Genomic DNA, 22,342 nt, shown 5'->3' on the forward strand with positions numbered 1-22,342 from the left:
TTCTCCTAAGAACTAGTCATCTTACCCCCATTTTACATATGAGACAAATGAGGGGAAGAATGAGTCATCTAAGATCTTAAACCTACAACTCTTGATCCCAAACCCAAGGAGGCAAAAGGTGTTTTCCAGCTCAGACATTCAGTCAGCGGAATTGCTAGTTTGACTTTCAGAACGATATGACTCTCAAAGGGAGGGGGGGATCTAACAGGCCCGCAAGGTTGACTTACATTCCTTTTACTTTATTGGAACAGGTGTAAACCTAAAATTAAGCATGAACTTCTCATGCTCATAGATCTATAAACCAACCACAAAACCAAAACAAATTTTCAAAGTAAATACAAACCACAAAATCAATTTTAAAAATTCAAGTTAACAACATTAAATCAAGTGACTGATTAAACCGCTGACACTGGGTGTACCGGTAACAGAGTAATGGTTTTGGGTGTTTTGTTTCCTGTGTTACATCTTTGGACTTTGATCATGATGGGTCATCATTTGCGCCCTTGTCGTGTTCACTATCATCGTGTTCTTAAAAAAAGGGGAAGAGTTCATAATCCAGTTTGATGGGCCGAGCAGTTTAAACAATGCATTCTCAAATGCAGTAATGAAAAGTGGAAAATAATACACTTAGTATAACATCACTCATTGTACATTTGCTGTGATACTCACAACTAATGAACTATTTCAAGTATATTCACATAAGACAATAATGGCCCAATTTATCCTCTAGTAAAGGGCCCATTGTGCTGGCTGTCCTGGAGCTCCTCATTCCTGAGCTGTTGTGTGGAGCTGATGACTCCATCCTCCCACCACTTCACTCCACTGAACCCAACAGGAAATTCCACTCTCCCAAATTCTGTGACATCACCTCACCGGTCAGGCCACTGTCCCTTTCTTTTTTTTTTTTTTTATATATTTTTCACCTGGGTGCAGGTGGGCTGAGGCCACAAAGGGTGTCAGCCCCGCTGTCCCTTTCCCATTAGTAAGAGACAATTAAAATTATACATCATGCCCGTGCTCTGTGCTATTTCTGTAATGATGTCAAATTACAGTTCCAATGTATTCAATTATTTAAAAAGCGAATTTCTTTTTTGTCGCTGTTTGTTTGTTTGTTGTTGCTGTTTTGAGATGGAGGCTCACTCTGTCACCCAGACTGGAGTGCAGTGGTGTGATCTCAGCTCACTACCACCTCCGCCTCCCAGGTTCAAGAGATTCTCAGGTGTCAGCTTCCCAAGTAGCTGGGATTACAGAAGCACGCCACCACGCCCGGAGAATTTTTGTATAGTTTGTAGAGACAGGGTTTTGCTATGTTGCCCAAGCTGGTCTCCAACTCCTGAGTTCAAGCAATCCGCCTACCTCGGCCTCCCAAAGTGTTGGGATTACAGGCGTGAGCCACTGCACCCGGCTGAATTATTTAAGATGGAAATTTCTTAGTCTATGAAAATGACGTTCAAGGCTAAATGGCAAAACGAAGTTCTGACTTTTCCACCTGTAAAGCAGATTGATATGAGAGGGAGTGAGATGACCCCAGTGGCTCTCAGTATAAGTAAGACAAGGAGAACTGAGGGCAACCAGGTGTGCCCATAGCAACTCTCCCGGAGTGAATCATTGCCACACTGGGCACAGAAGCGCATACTCTGAAATCGAATGTTTTGGATTCCTTTCTACATAATTCTAGTAGAGTTATTCCACAGCCTAGGGACTGCCTTAGAGCCCTATTTAAGAAACTCCGGGCTCAAAGATCACTAAGTCAGTAGGCAAACACGGGCAGGCCCTGCACCGGGTGTCCAGCGCCCAGCCCTCACTTCCAGAGCTCAGGACTCCTGCAGGAGCGACTCCAGCCCCTGGCCTGCCGCTGTCTACATTCGCGCTCTTCCTTCCTCGGGAAACAGACGGTGGATCAGACCTCCCAGGCTCTGGGTTCCCCAGCGTTTGGCGGTGCGCCAGGGCAGCGCGGCCCCTCCCCGCAGCACAGGGTGACAGACCCCACCCCATCCTCCAACGCCCCCGGTTCCCGCTCCATCACAGAAACCACCACCACCACCACCACTACGTGCAGGCCCGAGAAGGCAAAAGAGGCCCAGCCACCCTCACCGGGGATATTATTTTCTTTTTTGCTGGTTTCAGGCTTTTTTCTGCCTGAGTGAAAATGAAACAAACACACCCGCCTCCCCCTCGGCACACACACACGCACACTCACTCACGCACTCGCGCGCCGGCCTCCCAGCTGTCTGTGTCCGGGGCGGGGACCGGCTTGGAACCGATCGCAGCGGACCGGTCACAGCGCGCCGCCCGCTGTCAGCGCTCGCCGGCTCCTCGTGCCCCTGCCCGCTGCGCGCTGCCCGGAGCAGACGCCTGGCCGGCCGGCCCACGAGCAAGAGGACGGGCGGGCACACCCAGCCCTGGCACGCCCGACCCGGGCTCGGGCGGAGGCGGCGCTGTGGCTGATCCGAGCGTGGGGGGCGCCGCCGGGGCCGGGAGCTAGGCGCGGTCCTGCCCAGCCCCGATCGCCGCGCGCCGGCCCTCGGCGCCCGGGTTCTGCGGATCAGGTGGGTCCTGCAGGGCGCCGCCCAAGTCCCCGGAGGCCGCGAGCAGGGCCCGGACTGGGGGCTCTGCGCGTGGGGGGAGGGTGGTGGGGGGAGTGGGGAGGGCCGCTGCTCCCGCCCTCCCCGGTTTCTGCCCTGCCTGTGTCCCTCCCTGCTTTTGTTCTTGTCGCTACCTCGGTGCCAAATCGGACCCAGTTTCTGTCCCTCTATGCCCACCATGTGCCCGTCCCTGCCTCTGTCCAGCCGTGCAAGACTGGAGCCTGAGGGGCTGCGGGCTGAGGTTCCCCCATGGGTCCTCGGGGTGGAGGTGGGGAAGAGAGAGGAGACTTAGGGGGCACAGGATGCGACCGAGTAAGTCGCAGCGAGTGAGGGGTCTGTCCTTGCCTGTGGGGCGGGACAGAGGAATGGCTCTTGCCCAGGAGAAGATAGGAAGGGGGTGCCTCTGGGAAGGGGAATTTGGGAGTGGGGGAATAAAGTGAGGGTCGCAGGAAACCCAAGGGGCAAGGGAATCGAGAGAAAGATGTCAGAGAGCTTTGGAGAGCCGAGGACTCAGCCAGACGCCCCGCATGGGGAAAGTTTCCGACACTAACTTTGGCAGCTGGGGTGCAAGCTGCGCTGGGGCGATGGGAGGCGGGAGGTCCCTCCAATTCTTCAAACCACCTCGCTCCTACTCAAAAGGGACAACATCCCGCGTTCGGAAATGGCAGGAAAACAGCTAAACACAATGATTGCACAAACGCTTGAAGAGCGTCCAGAAAACAGTAAAAAGAAGAAAAAAAGAAAAATGTCAGCGCGCAAAGAGCCAGAGAAGCAGAGGGATTTGAGATGCCCCGATCTTCCCGCTGTGGCGGCTGGGAGTGGGGCGGGGGCGTGGAGGGTGTGAGCGCAGCTCCTCCCCCCAGGAAGGAACCGAGACCCGCGGCAGCTGTTTTGTGGCTTAGCTCGTCGTTTGCGCTCCTTGGGCTCCCGAGCAGGCCTCAGTGCCTCCTTTCTTTACCTGGAAATAGGCGTGTCTCAGAAGGAAGGAGATGTACGGTGGAGCCCTGGCCTGGCCGCTTGCCAGTAAGGAGCCACCCTCCCAGACAGAGCCTCAGTGTCCCCGATTGTGAAACAAGGAGACCGCTGCAGACCTCCCTTCCAGTCTCGGAGTAAGGAAATGCAAAGTGCATGGGAAGGAGGGCTCTGGGGGTGGGGAGTGTGGAGGACAGGGTTGTTCGGTGGCATTTTTGTGCTTCTTTGACTACACCCGGAACTTTCTACCTCGTTTGGAGTTGCTTCTAGACGTATTTTGCCTCCTCTACCAGATAGGGGGCAGCCTGCAGATCTGTTATTTCATTTACGTGTAACAGGTGCTCAACGACTGAATAAGGCGAAGCCGAAAGAGTCCCTGTTGATTGCCCAGTCGTGAAGATGTGAACTCTCTCTGTCCTGTGGGGCCCGGCAGCCTGCCTCAAGGGCCGCCATGGTGGGGAGCGGAACCTGGAGGACAGGGCTCTGAACCCTTCCCTATCTTATTTCAGACAGGACCAGTTCCATTTTTCTTCTATCTCCTCTATGTATTGGGAAACTCCTGAGGCTGTTTTCCATGTCAGATTGCTCAGATCCAACCTGATCCAGTTGTTTCCGGTGGGGTAGCTGAGGTCCAGAAGTGTGCAAAACGATTTGGGCAAGCTTCTCTGGTGGCCAGACCTTACCCAGGACACCTGTCCCCTAAATCAGAGGCTAGGAGCTGCCTTTCTCTGGCCATGCGGGCTCTGAGCAGCCATTTCCCCAGCTCTCAGCACCACCTCTCCTACACTCTAACTCCAGGGCCCCGGGGCTGCCTTCTGGCCCTTCTGGGAGAAGAAGCCTGTGAATCTCATCCTCTGAGCACTTTCCAGGCCTTTAGTGCTATAATCCAGGAGGAAATTCACAATTGCCATTTATGTGAATTGATCTTGCAGGTTGAGGTCAAAAAGAATGAGAGTCCCTGGCCCAACTGAGTAGACTAGGTACTTACCTGCCTGTGTCCCTGCTTTTGTTCTTGTTGCTACTTCTGTGGCAAAACTGACCCAGTCTATGTCCCCATTCTGTGCCCCATCCCTGTCTCCATCCAGCCTTCTAAGATTGGAGCTTGATGGGCTGTGGGCTGAGCAGCCCTCAGCCTAACCCATTTTCTAGTTGAAAAAATGAAGGCTCAGAGAGACCAGGGAACATATGGGCACTCGGCAACTAAATGGCAGCTAGGATTTGAATGCAGTTCTGGCTCTAAGGTTGCTGCTTCTTCCATTACATCACCTCTCATGATGGTTAGAAAATGGCTAATGGACAAATGTCATGGAGACAGGGGCAGGGGTGAGGGGAGAATGACAGAAGGAGGGGGCAGCTTTCAGTAGGGGACTGGACATTAATAGAGGCATAAATTCATAATAGAATTTTAACTGAAATGAATATACTCTTTGCCCTGCACTTTCCTTTTATTTTAGATTGGATATGTAAATTTTTCTCTTTTTCCTTTTTTCTTTTTTGAGATAGTCACCCTCTGTCACCCAGGCTGGAGGGCAGTGACGCTATCTTGACTCACTGCAGCCTCCACCTCCTGGATTATAGCAATTCTCCCACCTCAGCCTCCTGAGTAGCTGGGATTATAGGCGTGCATCACCAAGCCCAGCTAATTTTTGTATTTTTAGTAGAGACAGCGGTTTCATCATGTTGGCCAGGCTGGTCTCCAACTCCTGACCTCAGGTGATCCACTCACCTCCACCTCTCAAAGTGGTAGGATTACAGGCATGAGTCACTATGCCCAGTTGTAAAATCTACAAATCTTTAAGTGTTTGATTCAACTACTTTCTCTTTTTTTTGAGACAGAGTCTCAATCTGTTCCCCAAGCTGGAATGCAGTAGTGGGATCTCAGATCACTGCAACCTCTGCTCCCCTACGTTCAAGCAATTCTCTTTTTCTTTTTCTTTCTTTCTTTCTTTCTTTTTTTTTTTTTTTGAGATGGAGTCTTACTCTGTCACCCAGGTTGGAGTGCAATGGCTCTCTCTTGGTTCACTGCAAACTCTACCTTCCAGGTTCAAGCCATTCTCCTGCCTCAGCCTCCCGAGTAGCTGGGATTACAGGTGCCTGCTGCCTCACCTGGCTAATTTTATTTTTTTTAGTAGAGAATAGGTTCACCATGTTGGCCAGGCTAGTCTCAAACTCCTGACCTCAGGTGATCCACCCATTTAGGCCTCCCAAAGTGCTGGGATTACAGGCTCCAGCCACCACACCCAGGCTACCTTTTTTAAGATTGAATTTTAAGAGTTTTTGGAGAAGACAACATGATTCAGGGCAGAATATGAAATACAATGACAATATGGAAACCATTATGGGCCAGGACTTGGGAAGCAAAGAATCAAATGGTGGTTGGAATAATGACCTCAGGAATAGGGATTTCTGGGCACTAACATGTTATGTGAGCAATAAATAGATCTTTGTGGCCAAAAGCTAAGATCTGGGGGTTGTTTGTTAAGCAGCAGGGCTTCAGCGAAAGCTAACTGATACACATTATATACATACAATAAGTGCAGATTGTGATAAACCTTTCATGCCATGATAGGAATTGTGAACAATGGGGAATCAACAGAGAAGTAAGGAAAATCACATAACATGTTAGTCTCTATGGGTCAACTGGGATTTAAAGACTTGGTACTTGTACTCTGTGAACTGGGCAAATTCATCCATGTTCATGGCTTTAAATGCTACTTCTGTAGCATTCGTATTACCTCTGATTTTGGGCGTCCAATCCACATGTTTAGATGGGCATCTTTTTTTTTTTTTAATGTCTCAAAGGTACTGCAAACTTAACAAGTCCAAGCTAAAATTATCTTATGGTGGCTTTCCATCACGGGTCACTGTATAGTGATTGTGCCACTAGCTGAGAGAGTAAGGGAGAATGAATGTTTGGGGACGATAATGAGTTTAGTTCCATGCTAAATGGTTCAGAGCATTCCAGGAAGATAAGGATTGCACTGGGCAATTAGGAGATTACTGAAACATACTGAGAGCTGAGAGCAGCTTTTGTGGAGTGGAAGGTATGCAAGCTAGATTGCTGATAGGTGAGGAGGACATAATGAAAGCATTGAGGATGGTCAACTCTTTCTCTCTCTTTTTTTTTTTTTTTTTGTAACTCCTGGCCTGCTCTGCATGTAAACTCTTTCTCTTTTTTTATTTGAGATGGAGTTTTGCTCTTGTTGCCCAGGCTGGAGTGCAGTGGTGTGATTTCAGCTCACTGCAACCTCCACCTCCCAGGTTCAAGAGATTCTCCTGCCTCAGGTTCCTGAGTAGCTGAGATTACAGGCATGTGCCACCATACCTGGCTAATTTTTTGTATTTTTAATAGAGATGGGGTTTCACCATGTTGTCCAGGCTGGTCTCTAACTCCTGACCTCAGGTGATCCACCTGCCTTAGCCTCCCAAAATGCTTGGATTATAAGCATGAGCCACCACGCCCAGCCCAGCCAGTATAGTCAACTTTTTAAAGAAGTTTATTTTTATTTATTTATTTATTTTTGAGACGGAGTCTCGCTCTGTCACCCAGGCTGGAGTGCAGTGGCTCCATCTCGGCTCACTGCAACCTCCACCTTCCAAGTTCAAGTGATTCTCCTGCCTAGCCTCCCGAGTAGCTGGGATTATAGGCACATGACACCATGCCCGGCTTCTTTCAAGAAGTCTATTTGAGGTCAGGAGAGGTCAGTCATGGTGACTCACACCTGTAATCCCAGCACTTGGAGAGGCCAAGGTGGGCGAATCACCTGAGGTCAGGAGTTCGAGACCAGGTTGGCCAACAAAGTGAAACTCCATCTCTACTAAAAATACAAAAGTTAGCTGGTCATGGTGGCAGGTGCCTGTAATCCCAGCTACTTGGGAGGCCGAGGTATGACAATTGCTTGAACCTGGGAGGTGGAGGTTGCAGTGAGCTGAGATGGCACCACTGCACTCCAGCCTGGACGACAGAGCAAGGCTCCGTCTCAAAAAAAAAAAAAAAAAGAAAGAAAAAAGAATGATGTAGATTTGGTCCATTGGCTGAAGGCAAAAGGGTCATCATGTAGTATGCTCAACCCAGGTTTCCTTCTTTTCTTTCTTTCTTCCTTTATTTGTAAAAGATGGGGTCTTGCTATGTTGCCTAGGCTGGGTTACAGTGGCTATTCACATATGTGATCTCATTACCATTATCTTATGGTGGCTTTCCATCAGGGTTCACGGTATGAATGATGGTGCCGCTAGCTCAGAGAGTAAGGAAGAATGAATGTTTGGGGAGGGGAGCGATAATGAGTTTAGTTCCATGCTAAATGGTTCAGAGCAGTCTAGGAAGATAAGGATTGCAATGGGCAGTTAGGAGATTACTGAAACGTACTGAGAGCAGGACAAAACTCCTATGCTGATCAAAACTCCTATGATCAGCATAGGAGTTTTGTCCTGCTCCATTTCCAACCTAAGTCAGTTTACCCCTCCTTAGGCAACCTGGTGGTCCCTCACTCCCAGAAGATCACCATATTGGTGCAAAACTTAGTGCAGACACCTGATCTATCTGCATAGTACACTGCAACCCAGAACTCTTGGGCTCAAGTGATCCTCCCACCTCAGCCCCCTGAGTAGCTGGGACGGTAGGTGTGAGCCACCATGCCCGGCAATCCAGAACTATTTCTAAAAGTCCTTTCAGTTCTGAAAAGAAGAAGTGAATATCTGTTGTCTAAATCTCCAGCCGAAGAGTTGATTGGCTCAGCTTGTCCAAATGTGGTGAGGAGGCCACAGACCTCCGTCACATGCAGTCAGACGCAGCCATGAGAGTTTCCAGTGCTTGGCCTTCAGCAGCCATTATGCTAATTTTCTTTTCTTTCTTTTTTTTTTCTTCTTTTCTTACAATGACGCACGTGCATTATGCTAATTTTCTTTGCCAAGCAGAGTCTCATGAAGCAGAGGTGGTGATGGCAGTGGCGTGGAGACCCAATGCCTTGTGTTCAAATTTTGTGCTACAGGGCAACCCCACACAGACATCCGCAAGGGACTTTGGGGGTGCACACGTGCTTCCTGGGGTTTCTCTCTGAAGCCCCATGTGGTTAACAGATGTGAATGGCAGGGAAAAGCATGGGTCTAACTCAGAGAGTGAGTGGTCTGAGATAGTGGAGAAATTCTGGAGAGTGTGAGTCTAGCGGCCGGGTGCAGTGGTTCATTACTGTAATCCCAGTGCTTTGGGAGGCCAAGGTGGGAGGATCACCTGAAGTAAGGAGTTCAAGACCAGCCTGGTCAACATGGAGAAACTTGGTCTCTACTAAAAAATACAAAAATTATCTGGGCATGGTTGTACGAACCTGTAATCTCAGCTACTTGGGAGGCTGAGGCAGGAGAATCATTTGAACCCAGGAGGCGAAGGTTGCAGTGAGCTGAGATCACGCCATTGCACTCCAGCCTGTGAAACGAAAAAAGGCTGTCTCAAAAATAAAAAAGTGAGTGAACCTAGGAAGCTGAAGCAGGAGGGGGTTTCCAGGAGGATGTGGTCAAGAGGGTTGAATACGGAGAGGCTGGGTAGAAAAACTGGATCCTGGAAGACAGCTGCTGACAGATATCATTGTGAGTTGACAGCAAGGCCCCGAGGGTAACAAAAATAATTATAAAACTATGATGATTCGAGTTCTCTACCCTGGTGCACAGTTTCAGAAGAAGTAAGAGCATGTACTCATCTCATGTGAGCTTCACAAAAAGCCCTGTGAAGTTGGCAGAACAGAAATGATTTCCCCCATTTTGCATGCGGGGAAGCTGAGGCTTAGAGTTTTAATGTCTTGGCCAAAACATCTCAAAAATTAAGTCACAGAACTGAGGCATGAAAGCCAGATCCTGACTCCAAACGTAGGGTGGCTCGGAGCCCTGGGTGGGCACAGGTGGGGAATGAGGTGCTTCACGAGGTGGCAGCTGCAGTGACCTTCACTGGGGCACAGCAGGGCTCCTTCCTGGCATTACTCAGACTGAAATCAGCCAGAGTGAAAAGCAGCAAATGGAGAGAGGCCAGATCCTGTCCTGTAATCAGTTCTTTTTCTTATTTTTTTTATGGAGACAGTCTCTGCTCTGTCACCCAGGCTGGTGTGCAGTGGGGTGATCTTGGCTGACTGCAACCTCTGCCTCCCAGGTTCAAGCGAGTCTCCTACCTCAGCCTCCCAAGTATAGGTGCCTACCACCACACCTGGCTAATTTTTGTTTTTTAGTAGAGATAGAGTTTCCCCTTGCTGGCCAGGCTGATCTCGCACGCTTGACCACGCTTCACCTGCCTCGGCCTTCCAAAATGCTGGGGTTACAGGTTCGAGCCACCACACCCCCCAGCCTCACAGTTAGTTTTTTTTTTTTTTTTTTTGAAATGGAGTCTCGTCTTGCACTGTCGCCTGGGCTGTAGTGCAATGGTGCGATCTTGGCTCACTGCAACCTCCACCTCCTGGGTTCACACGATTCTCCTGCCTCAGCCTCCTGAGTAGCTGGAATTACAGGTGCACACAACCACAGCTGGTTAATTTTTCATATTTTTAGTTGAGATGGGGGTTTCAGTATGTTGGCCAGACTGGTCTCGAACTCCTGACCTTGTGATTCTCCTGCCTTCGCCTCCCAAAGTGCTAGGATTACAGGTGTGAGCCACCGTGCTCCGCACGATTAGTTCTTAATCAGAATATTTCAATCCACCTCTGTCTCAGTGCTCTCATCTTCAGGAGGGCTTGCTTTAAAAGCCCTGAACTCAGCTCCCCTTAGGGGTGAGGCACTGAAAAGAGCTCTGAGCTGAAAGTGAGGTGGTGACGTCCCACCCTGTGCTGGTGCTGCCGGCTATGGGTGCTGTGGGACAGTTTCCCTGTCAGCCAAATGGCACAAGGCCCAAGTCTAGCCAACTTCTCTCTGAGCAACACCTGCTATTAAACAAAAAGCAGGGAAAAAAATCTCCAAACCCACAGGAAATGGATACTCCAACCAAAAATCTGCAAGGGAAATGCCGCTGTTGTTCCCAAAGAAATCCCAACTTGTGGACCCCTCTTGCCAATTTGGACACCAGGAACTGAGGTTCTAGAAGAGGTACCTGTTCCAGAGACTCATGTTGTGAATCAGATATTCAGTCAGCATTCACTGAGCTACCACAGATTCATTCATTTATTCATTTATAAATTCACCCAGAATTTACTGAGCACCTACTAGGTAGGTCCTGGGGTAGATACCTGAGATGTCACCATGAACAAGATAGACAATCCCCGCCCATGTGGAGGCCATAGCTTAGCTTGGGAGACAATTGCACATGGCTGAGCATGGTGGCTCACACCTATAATCTTACTTAAAAAAGGCCGTGGCAAAAGAAAAAAAAAAAAAGGCCGAGGCAGGCAGATCACTTGAGGTCAGGGGTTCGAGACCAACCTGGCTAACATGGCAAAACCCCTGTCTCTACTAAAACTACAAAAATTAGCTGAGCTTGGTGGTGGGCACCTGTAATCTCAGCTACTTGGGAGGCTGAGGCATGAGAATCGCTTGAACCTGAGGGGACAGAGGTTGCAGTGAGCAGAGATGGCATCGCTGCACTCCAGTTCAGGCGACAGAGCTAGACTCTGTCTCAAAAAAAAAAAAGAAAGAAAGAAAGAAAAGGAAAAAAAAAAAAATAATTCCAGCACTTAGGGAGGCTGAGGTGGGGTGGATCATCTAAGGTCAGAGTTCAAGACCAGCCTGGCCAACATGGTGAAACTCCATCTCTTAAAAAAGAAAAGAAAAGAAAAGAAAAGAAACAACTAATTGCACAGTGACAGCCACAGAGAAGTGCAGGGTGTGTATAACGGGGGCCTGATCCTGTCCAGGGAAGGCTTCCCTGCAGAAATGACCTTTACACTGAGCCCTGCAGGAGTTAAGGGGGAACCAGGTAGAGTGTTTCAGGCAGAGGGAATAAGCAAGGAGAACCAAGCGTCCTGCTCTCCCTCCAGCTGTTCCGAAATCTAGAAGGCCCTGGTGGCTGGAGGGGCACAGAGAGGGGAGCAAGCCCCGGGCAAAGGATGACGCTGGGGCTGGCAACATCTGTGAGGAGAGGAGTAGCTGCCTGCCTTTCTCCTGCCCCAGGGAAACCATGAGTCCACGAGTGGCAGGCCAGCTGTTCTCTGGAGGAATTCCTCTGGCATTTGTGGGGAAGAAAGCCAAGACACTTTTTTTTTTTTTTTTTTTTTGAGATAGAGCCTCACTCTGTCATCAGGCTGGAGTGCAGTAGTACAATCTCAGCTCACTGCAACCTCCGTCCCCCATGTTCAAGTGATTCCCCTGCCTCAAGTCTCCTGAGTAGTAGCTAGGACTACAGGGGTCTGCCACCATGCCCGGCTAATTATTTTTTGTATTTTAATAGAGACAGGGTTTCACCATGTTGGCCAGGATGGTCTCGAACTCCTGACCTAGTGATCTACCCGCCTCAGCCTCCCAAAGAGCTGGGATTACAGGTAGGAGCCACCCCACCCGGCCTAGCCAAGACACTTTGAAAATCGGCGGTGGGGTAGCTTTTAAAGAGGTTGACTCTCTAACAGCAGAGACTGGGCCTGGGTTTGCCTGTGGTTGCCTACATCTCTGGCTGTTTATAGATTGGTGTTTAATGTAGCAGACTCTATCTGCATATATTCACCAGCGTCATGCAAAGAAAGGAAGAATTGTTATTTCTTTTTTTTATTTTAACATTAGTCACACAATTCAATTATCTTCTTTTTTTTTTTTTTGAGACGGAGTCTTGCTCTGTCCACTGGGCTGGAGTGCAGTGGCGTGATCTTGGCTCACTGCAACCTCCACCTCCCGGGTTCAAGCGATTCTCCTGCCTCAGCCTCCTGAGTAGCTGGGACTACAGGTGCCCACCACCATGCCCAGCTAATTTTTGTATTTTTAGTAGAGACGGGGTTTCATCATATTGGCTAGCCTGGTCTCAGACTCCTGACCTCAAGCGATCCACCTGCCTAGACCTCCCAAAATGCTGGGATTACAGGAGTGAGCCATCGCAACATTTCAGTGTGTATGTTTAATCAAGTGCTTAGGAATTTATTCCAGGGCATGAAAATTCAACATGAGAAGTGCTCAGAAAATGTTTGGGGCAGCTACATTGAGCAGCAAATGAGAAGTTATATGGATCAGAGATCACAGCTATAAGCAACAGAGGGAGATCCCAGCTCACTGATGCAGAAGAGACATGCCTTGGAAGATGTTTTCTTGTTGACGACATCCTTGAGAAGGCTGGAAAACCAGCTGGCCAGAACCAGTAAAGGCTGAGCAATAAACACAAGATCTTATATAGGAGCTAATTCTAATTCTAGCGCTTTTTTTTTTTTTTGAGATGGAGTCTTGCTCTGTCGCCCAGGCTGGAGTACAGTGGCATGATCTCGGTTCACTGCAACCTCTGCCTCCTGGGTTCAAGTGATTCTCTGCCTAAGCCTCCCAAGTAGCTGGGACTATAGGCACACGCCACCACGTCCAGCTAATTTTTATATTTTTAGTAGAGATGAGGTTTCACCATGTTGGCCAGGATGGTCTCGATCTATTGACCTCGTGATCCATCCACCTTGGCCTCCCAAAGTGCTGGGATTACAGGCGTGAGCCACCGCACCTGGCCAATTCTAGCTCTTGCTGCTATGAGTAACATTTCTCTAGCACCCACCTCCATGCGGCTTCCTTAGGTTGCAGAGCCAGTAACTGACCAGGCCTAGGTCACTCCTGCATTCCAGGTGTAAATGAATGGACTTGGGGAGGATTTGGCCTATTTGTTGTGCTATGGTGGCAGGAGCGGTGTTGTTGATACTAAACTGGGCAGCCCCAAGACCACCGATGCCACCAGAGATGGGGAACCTTATAATGCCACAGAATTCTACTGGCCTAAGGAGGGTCACAAGGCCACAGCTGAGGGAGGGCAAAAGCCTTCTGGGGGCCGGGCGCGGTGGCTCAAGCCTGTAATCCCAGCACTTTGGGAGGCCGAGGCGGGTGGATCACGAGGTCAAGAGATCGAGACCATCCTGGTCAACATTGTGAAACCCCGTCTCTACTAATACAAAAAAATTAGCTGGGCATGGTGGCGCGTGCCTGTAATCCCAGCTACTCAGGAGGCTGAGGCAGGAGAATTGCCTGAACCCAGGAGGCGGAGGTTGCGGTGAGCCGAGATCGCGCCATTGCACTCCAGCCTGGGTAACAAGAGCGAAACTCCGTCTCAAAAAAAAAAAAAAAAAAAAAAAAAAAAAAGCCTTCTGGGGAGCTTTCAGATGAGATCGGGTGCTTTCAGGGTGGTATGGCTGTAGACTTTCTGGGGAGCTTCGAGAAGAGAGCAGCCTGACATTGAGTACCTCAGTGAACCTCAAAATCCGCCTGTGTAAAATGGGTTGGATTTTAGAACTAAGTGTCTACTGCCTGGCATGTGGTGCTATTGAATGTCTGTGCTGTTATCATTATTATTAGCAGAAGTAATAGTAACTTCACCCAGCTGTTACCACAGCAGTCACGTCCTCAAGGGAAAGAGACCCAACGTATGAAAATCTACAGAAATTCAAAAGCAACCACACACATTTGTACAAAGAATTTCTTTGCAAGTTTCTTTAAATGTTTGTCTCTCCAGTATACTGAAATGGGGATTTAATTTACCAAAAGTAATCAAATGAATGAATGAGTCACCATCTTACAGATCCTCTGTTGAAGGAAGTAGATCTTTTGCAGGAGCAGACAGATCTTAGAGATCCTATACTTGCTTCACTGAGGAAGCCTTAACAAAGGAAGAAGAAAGTTCACACCCCTGTGACTCGGGGCAACCCCACCCCACCCCTAACACACACACACACACACACACACACACACACATCCCTAGGAGAGTTGGGCTTCACTACCATACTCTCCCTCCCACCAGAAGAATGTAGCTTCCTACAAACACAGAAGGCCTGCCAGCAGGGTTGTGCTAGGAAGTGTTTCATGAGCAGCTCTCTGAAAAATGAAAGCTCTGGTATGTGGTCTTTGCCAGTTTCTATAGTGCAAATATTCCCACCAAGATCAATTTCATCTTACCACCACTTAAGGAGCTGGGAGTAGGTGCACAGTAGCACATTGATATATAGTATTTTCCACTGTGACTAGGTACAATAGATGCAAGTAACTTCAGTAGTATAAAATAAGGCTGGCCATGTGGCTCATGCCTGTAATCCCAGCACTTTGGGAGGGCAGGGGATGGTTTGTGTACCAGAGTTTGAGACCAGCCTGGGCAATATAGTAAGACCTCATCTCTAAAAAAAAAAAATAAAGATTAGCTAGGCATGGTGATGTGCACCTGTAGTCCCAGCTACTGGGGAGGCTAGGGTGGGAGGGTCGCTTGAGCTCAGAAGATACAGGCTGCGGTGAGGGGTGACCATGCCACTGTCATCAGCCTAGGCAACAGAGTGAGACCCTATCTCAAAAAAAAGAGAGTATAAAATATAATAAAATAATTATTAAGTGATGAGTTTTTATGAATGCCTTTGTTCCTAATACAGTTCATTTAATTGTAAGTTTATATAATTTAATTTTTTAATAAGGGCTATGTTTAACAACTGAATCACCAAGTTCTTGAAAATTCAACATGCAAGCCAGCATGAACCAACTCCAGCACGCTGCTGGTTTGGGGTAGCCCAGAGAGAGGTCAGCACAAAGAGGCCATCCGTAAATAGTGACCCCTACCCCTCCTTGTCACTTTCCAAGATGTCAGCATCCTTGTTTTGTTTTGTTTTGAGACAGAGTCTTGCTCTGTTGCCCAGGCTGGAGTGCAGTGGTGTGATCTCGGCTTACTGCAACCTCCCCCTACATCGGGGTTCAAGCGATTCTCCTGCCTCAGCTTCCCCAGTAGCTGGGATTACAGGCATGCGCCACCATGTCCAACTATTTTTTTTTTTTTTTTTGAGGTGGAGGTTTACTCTTGTTGCTCAGACTGGAGTGCAATGGTGAGATCTCGGCTCACTGCAGCCTCTGCCTCCCAGGTTCAAGTGATTCTCCTGCCTCAGCCTCCCAAGTAGCTGGGACTATAGGTATTCACCACCACACCCGGCTAATTTTTGTATTTTTAGCAGAGATGGAGTTTCACCATGTTGGCCAGGCTGGTCTCGAACTCCTGACCTCTGGTGATCCACCCATCTCAATCTCCCAAAGTGTTGGGATTACAGGCGTGAGCCACTGCGCCCTGCCCCAACATCCTTTGTTTGCCTTGTAACCCTTTTGTTTGGTTCAGAGCTGAATCCTCAGAGCTTAGAATGGTGCTAGCCTGCACGTAGTAGGCCCTCAAAGGACATGAATTGATTGAATAAAGAGAGGCAGGACATGAAGCCTTTAAGAGTTCACATCTTAACAGGCTGAGGTGGGAAGATCACTTGAGGCCAGGAGTTTGAGACTACAGTGTGCTATGGTCATGTCTGTGAATAGCCACTGTACTCCAACCTGAGCAACATAGTGAGACCCTGTCTCTAAAAGAAACTTTAAAAACACACACACACACACACACACACACACACACACACACCCTGCCTCTGGTTAAGCCTGTTTCTGCATCTGTAAAATTAGGTTCCTTTCAGCTATAAAAAATCTATACCTGGTAAGCCTGGCACGGTGGCTCACACCTGTAATCCCAGCACTTTGAGAGGCTAAGGCAAGCGCACCACCTGAGGTCAGGAGTTTGAGACCAGCCTGGCCAATGTGGTCAAACATCATCTCTGCTAAAAATATAAAAATTAGCCGGGCGTGGTGGCGGGCGCCTGTAATCCTGCTACTCAGAAGACTGAGGCAGGAGAATCGCTTGAGGGTTGCAGTGAGCTGAGATGGCGCCACTGCACTCCAGCCTGGGCAACAGAATGAGACTCTGCCTTAAAAAAAAAGTCTATACCTGGTAAAGACATCCTTTCTGCACAGCGTGGCCAGAGTGCTGAGAGAGAGACTGCCGTCTTACAATGTGAAAAGGCCCTGTTTCTCAGTGCTAGCAGATACTGCAAGACCCATTGTCTTTGCCGTGGGGTGAAATGTTCTAGGGTCAAGGAGGAAAGTGTGCCTGGGTGACTCATTCCAGCAAGACAGAGGCCTACAACTCCATCTTGAACACGGAGCCCTCTGCAGCCCAGTGGGCGCTCCTAGGAGGCCTCTCTTTGCATCATGCCTTCCATCTTAGCACAGTCCTTTATTTCTAATCTTCCATGGACTCACACTTCAGTAAAACACGGTAAAACTGAGTTACTCTCAATTCTGTGCCTCCTTATAGAGGAACAGGTAGCATCTGCCTGCAGCCCTCACTTCAAGAGCCACTGCTCTGGAGGGCGTTGCCAAGTGCCCTTAGCTGACTTTCATCCTCCCAGGGGTCAGCAAAGCAGGTATTTGAGGATCCTCAGTCTGCAGGTGAGAACACAGGCCCAGGCAGAGTTTCCGACACTCCCTTTGAGGAGCAGAGGGAGGCGGCATGACCCACACCTCCCATGCCTCAGAGGTATGAGACTCACGCCCTGCCAGACTGACTCATCTCTGCTCAGAGCTGAGATGATAGAGCCTCATCTTTAACTCATGAGGTTCAGGGGCAGAGGCCGGAACAGAGATCAACCCAGGACCAACATCTCCTCTGCATCTCGCTGTCCTCTGAAAAGTTGTCCCCTCCAGGGCAATCTGGGAATGGGCCGAGGACTCTTCCTTTGCTAGTGAATCTGGGTGCAGCTGGAGACCTCTGGTGCGCGACAACCCAGGGCAGAAGCCAACCCCCAAATCCATCTGCTTTGGGGCAGCATCAGAGGATTTCCTGTCTTTTCCCCCAGTCTTCTTTCCCGGCTGTGGGTGGCTTGGGTTGGTCTTCAGATTCGCTTTCTGAGTGGTGCAGCATGGACCCAGTCATAGAGCAAATAGGGGTACCTGGGTTCCGCTCACCCCTTCTGCAGATGGGCAAACTGGGAAAGGGAAGTCATCCAGACACCAGATTAAACAAATAATGAGACAATTATAGCTCATGTGTGCTGGGCATTTTTTTTACTCACACTGGACATATTCTAGCCACTTTATAAAAGCCCTGCCTTTTATGCAGCCAGAAACACCAAGTGGTAGGGATTGTTATCATTCTAGTTTCACAAGGGAGGAAACTGAGGCAGGAAAATATTAAGATATTTCTTTTATTTATTTATTTATTTATTTATTTTTTTAAGACGGGGTTTCACGATGTTGGTCAGGCTGGTTTTGAACTCCCGACCTCAGGTGATCCGCCCGCCTTGGCCTCCAAAGTGCTTGGATTACAGGTGTGAGCCACCACGCCCAGCCTTATTAAGACATTTCTAGGGCCACATGATATGGAAGAGACATGGAACTGAGACACGGACAGTGAGATGGTACCTGCATCAGAGCAGCGTGCCACCCACACAAAGAAACCACTCAGTGAGCAGGGAGCCAGCCAGCCCCATGTGCAGCCCCTTTAACCAACAGATGGGGAGATCCTGGCTCAGAGGGGTGTAGGGCCTTCCCTAGACTCACCCAGTCCAGACTGGAGCCCAGGAGTCCTGACCGGTCTTAGTGCTCCCTGCACTCCACCTGCGGCTTCACCATCCTCAATCACCAGGTGACCTCCCGGGACTGGGAACCTGCGGGCCTCCTGTGAATAGACCCACGTTGGGGTGGTGTGGGCAGTCCAGCCGGAAAGCAACAATGTCCTCCTCCTGCACTGTTGGAGACAGGTCTTGGGGCACAGAGGTCTGGCTTCAGCTGTAAAGTTCAGAAAGTCTTTGTTCTCCTGTCAGATCGCCCTTGCAGCAGAGAAATGGGCCACTCATCAGCTCTGTGTCACATTTCCTGTTTGTGAGCCTGGACCCAAGTGGAGTTTTAGGTGAAGGGCAAGGGGCGTGGAAGCAGAGCCTTCCTTACTGGAATTACAGTTGTCAGAGGGGAAAAGAGCCTAGAAGATTTCACCTAAACCTTTGTTTTGTGGATTCGGAAACCGAGACCTAGACAATGCAAGAACCTGTCCTAGTTCATGGTGTGTGACGGAATCACAAATGGGTTTTTTGGTGTTCTGTTATGTTTTGTGTGTATGTGTGGGTTTTTTTTTGTTTTTTGTTTTTTATTATTATAAAATCTTAGAATGAGTGAGCTAGCAGAAACCTAAGCTGTTCCCCAGTCCAGTTCCCCATGTTCCATAGATGTAATCTGAGGAAGTGGGCGGATGTGGGTGCAGAGGGGAGGGGACCGTCCCCCATCCGTCCTTCTTGGAGCCTCTGTATCTTCATGTGTAAAATAAAGCCCAGGGCCCTGCTCTGCTGATCCCATACTGTCATCCACCTTTGTGTGTGCTAATCAGTGTGGGGCTAGCACTGACGGGGAGTGGGTGCTGGGCTCTCTCCCATTTCTCCCCAGAGCCCACCCTGAGTCCCAGGTTTGGGAACCTTCCTCTCCACCCCACTGCTTTCCTATAAACCCGCCATCCGCCAATCAGCACTGACAACATTTTGGCAACTTCCTTTACTCCATCAACTCATGAAGACATGTATTTCAAAGGAATGTGATGCTGGACACTTTACACATGACAACACTTGACCTTCACAACAACCTTGCAAAATCCTGTTCCTTCCACTGGTTAGGACCGGATACTGAAGCTCTGAAGGAGGCTGCCTGAGGACCGTCACATAGCCAGTGGGGTGGGGGACTCTCAGGGGTTGTCCCAGCTCCTTACGATCTTCCTGGAGGCTCCATTCTGTCTGTCTGCCTTGTAGCCAGCACTGAGCAGAGGCCAGGGGAGCCAGGGAAAGTGGGCCCATGTGGCCTGGGACCAAGGACACCCTGGCAGGCAGACCCGTTGGCTGCCCTTCAAACCCGTATTCTTTTAATATTTGTTCAGCATTTATCTGGGTTGGGGAAATGGATTTGCAATGAATACAAATCATGAGCCTCTTCCAGATTCCAAATTCCATACTATACCGGACTGTTTTCCAGAAGCAGAAGGAACAGAAATTCACCGACAGAGTCACTTTCCCAGCGGCAGTGAGTTAATGTCCTGGAGAAACGCTGGCTGGTCCCTGCTTTTCTGTGGCTCTCTGTTTCTATTCAGTTTGTGTTTGAGCTTTTCCAAGCCAGACGGCTTCTGGGGAGGCTCATTAGAGGGTTTATTTTGGTTCTGGTTTTGTTTTAAATCGCCTTAAATATAGACGAGAACAGCTAGTCTTAGAGAGGAGGACCACTCTGTGTGTCACTTATTTTGACTGAGCAGCTTGGTGTTGTGCTTCAGTTGGCATCCTTGAACTTGCCTCCCTGTATTAAATAAGGAAAGTATCGCTCACATTTACATAATAGCAACAATTCATTTTTTCAGAGTGTCAGAGAACCAGCAGATTTATTTACTTCAATAACTTTCTGTCTGGTTACAAAAGTAATATGTTCTCATTGCAAAACATTTGAAAAATATAGAGAGGGGCCTGGTGCAGTGGCTCATGTCTGTAATCCCAGCACTTTGGGAGGCTGAGGCAGGTGGATCATCTGAGGTCAGGAGTTCTAGAGCAGCCTGACCAACATGATGAAACCCTGTCTCTACTAAAAATACAACAGTTAGCTGGGCATAGTGGCGGGTGCCTGTAAGCCCAGCTATTCCAGCCTGGGCGACAGAGTGAGACTCCATCTCAAAAAAAAAAAAAAAAGAAAAATGCAGAGAGGTAGAAAGGAAAAACAGACCACTCTCCCATAATCTCCTTGCGTGGTGTTCACCTCTGCTGCCGCATGAATCTAGTTCTGGCCAGAATGGTTATTTTTTAAAATTGTTGTAAAACATACATAACATGAAATTTACTATTTTAACCCTTTTTACAATTTTTTAATAAATTCAGTGGGTACAAGTGCAGTTTTGTTACATGGATATACTGCATCGTGGTGAGGTCTGGGCTTTTAGTGTATATATCACCCAAATAGTGAACCTTGTACCCAATAGGTAATTTTTTTTTTTTTTTTTTTTGAGATGGAGTCTTACTCTGTCTGGAGTGAAGTGGTGAGATCTCAGCTCACTGCAACCTCCGCCTCTCGGGTTCAAGCAATTCTGCTTCAGCCTCCCAAGTAGCTGGGACTATAGGCCCTCACCACCACAACCAGTTAAGTTTTGTGTTTTTAGTAGAGATGGGGTTCCACCATGTTGGTTAGGGTGGTCTCAAACTCCTGGCTTCAAGTAATCCACCTGCCTCAGCCTCCCAAAGGGCTGGGATTATAGGCGTGAGCCACTCCACACAGCCCCAACAGGTAATTTTTTAACTCTCACCCTCCTACAAACTCCCCCCACCTATTGGAGTCTCCAGTGTCTATTAATGTCTGTATGTCCATGTGCACCCATTGTTTAGTTCCCACTTATAAGTGAGAATATGTGGTATTTGATTTTCTGTTTTTGAGCTATTTCACTGAGGATAATGGTCTCCAGTCCTATCCATGTTGCTGCAAAAGACATGATTTCACTCTTTTTCATGGCTGCATGGTATTCCATGGTGTGTGTGTGTGTGTGTGTGTGTGTGTGTGTGTGTGTGTGCAGCTCATTTTCTTTATCCAGTTATCCACTGATGGGCACTTAGGTTGATTCTGTGACTTTGCCATTGTGGATAGTACAGTGATAAACATGAGTGCTGGTGTCGTTTGTTGTTGTAGAAGCAGTTGTTGTTGTTGAGACAGAATCTCACTTTGTCGCCCAGGCTGGAGTGCAGTGACACGATCTCTGCTCGCTACAACCTCTGCCTCCCAGGTTCAAGCGGTTTTCCTGCCTCAGCCTCCCAAGTAGTAGCTGGGATTACAGGTGCATGCCACCACACCCAGCTAATTTTTGTATTTTTAGTAGAGACAGGGTTTTTGCTATGTTGGCCAAGCTGGTCTTGAACTCCTGACCTCGTGAGATTCACGTGCCTTGGCCTCCCAAAGTTCTGGGATTACAGGCATGAGCCACCATGCCTGGCTTACCCCTTTCTTTGTGATATAACAATTTCTTTTCCTTTGGGTAGATATCCAGTAGTGGGATTGCTGAATCCCATGGAGATTTGAGAAATCTCCATGCTGTTTCGTTCCCCTCCCCTTCCCTTCCCTTCATCATAAGAACAGTTAAGATGGCAGGGTTGGGTGAGGGGCTTCTTCGGGGAAGCTCCGCTGGGCGATTAGGGATAATGGTGACTGCAGGCAGGGGGTGGGAGACATCAGCTGGGACAAGCAGGACTTCAGACTTTCAGGCTCCAGGCTAGCATATGGAGACCTGACACTGACGACATGTGCCCGGGGTGGTAGGGGCACAGCTTGCTTTTATACATTTTAGGGAGACATGAGACACCAATCAATACGTGTAAGATGTACATTGGTTCTGTCCGGAAAGGTGAGACAACTCAAGGTGAAGGCAGGACTCGAAGTGGGAGGCAGCTTCCAGGTCACAGGTAGATAAGAGACGAATGGTTGTATTCTTTTGGGTTTCTGATTAGCCTCTCCAAAGGAAGCAATCAGTTATGCATTTATCTCAGTGAGCATCTGGGGGTGACTTTGAATAGAATGGGAGACGGGTTTGCCCTAAGCAGTTCCCAGCTTGACTTTTCCCTTTAGCTCAGTGATTTTGGGGCCCTGAGATTTATTTTCCTCTCACAGAACTATATAGTTATCAAAGTTTTAAAATTAGGGATTGAATCTCACCTTGGCTATACTGAGCTATTAATGTAAAAAGGGGATGATTCCTGTACCTGCTTCAGAGTTTCATGAGCCCTGAATGGATTAATAGGCGTAATGTGCAGAGAAGCTGGTTGTGCATCTTCACTAAATAGTAACAATTGCTGCTGCTGCTACTATGACTA

General features: G+C 48.6%; 1 protein-coding gene across 3 annotated transcripts in view; it reads left to right on the forward strand.

The window, feature by feature from the left end:
• Positions 1-22,342, forward strand: part of GGTA1 (glycoprotein alpha-galactosyltransferase 1 (inactive)) — a 103,207-nt gene that overhangs the window by 25,682 nt on the left and 55,183 nt on the right. The window contains exon 1 of one of the 3 annotated variants that reach the window (XM_012458219.3): positions 3,554-3,694. The exons of the other annotated variants lie outside the window; for them this stretch is intronic. The gene's annotated coding sequence lies outside the window, so the exon portion shown is untranslated. Of the gene's footprint in view, positions 1-3,553; positions 3,695-22,342 lie in introns of those variants that run through there. 3 annotated transcript variants of the gene reach the window in all.

Source organism: Aotus nancymaae, unplaced genomic scaffold, assembly GCF_030222135.1.
Source record: "Aotus nancymaae isolate 86718 unplaced genomic scaffold, 86718_ANA_hifiasm-v0.15.2.pri h1tg000003l, whole genome shotgun sequence".
NCBI lineage: Eukaryota > Metazoa > Chordata > Mammalia > Primates > Aotidae > Aotus > Aotus nancymaae.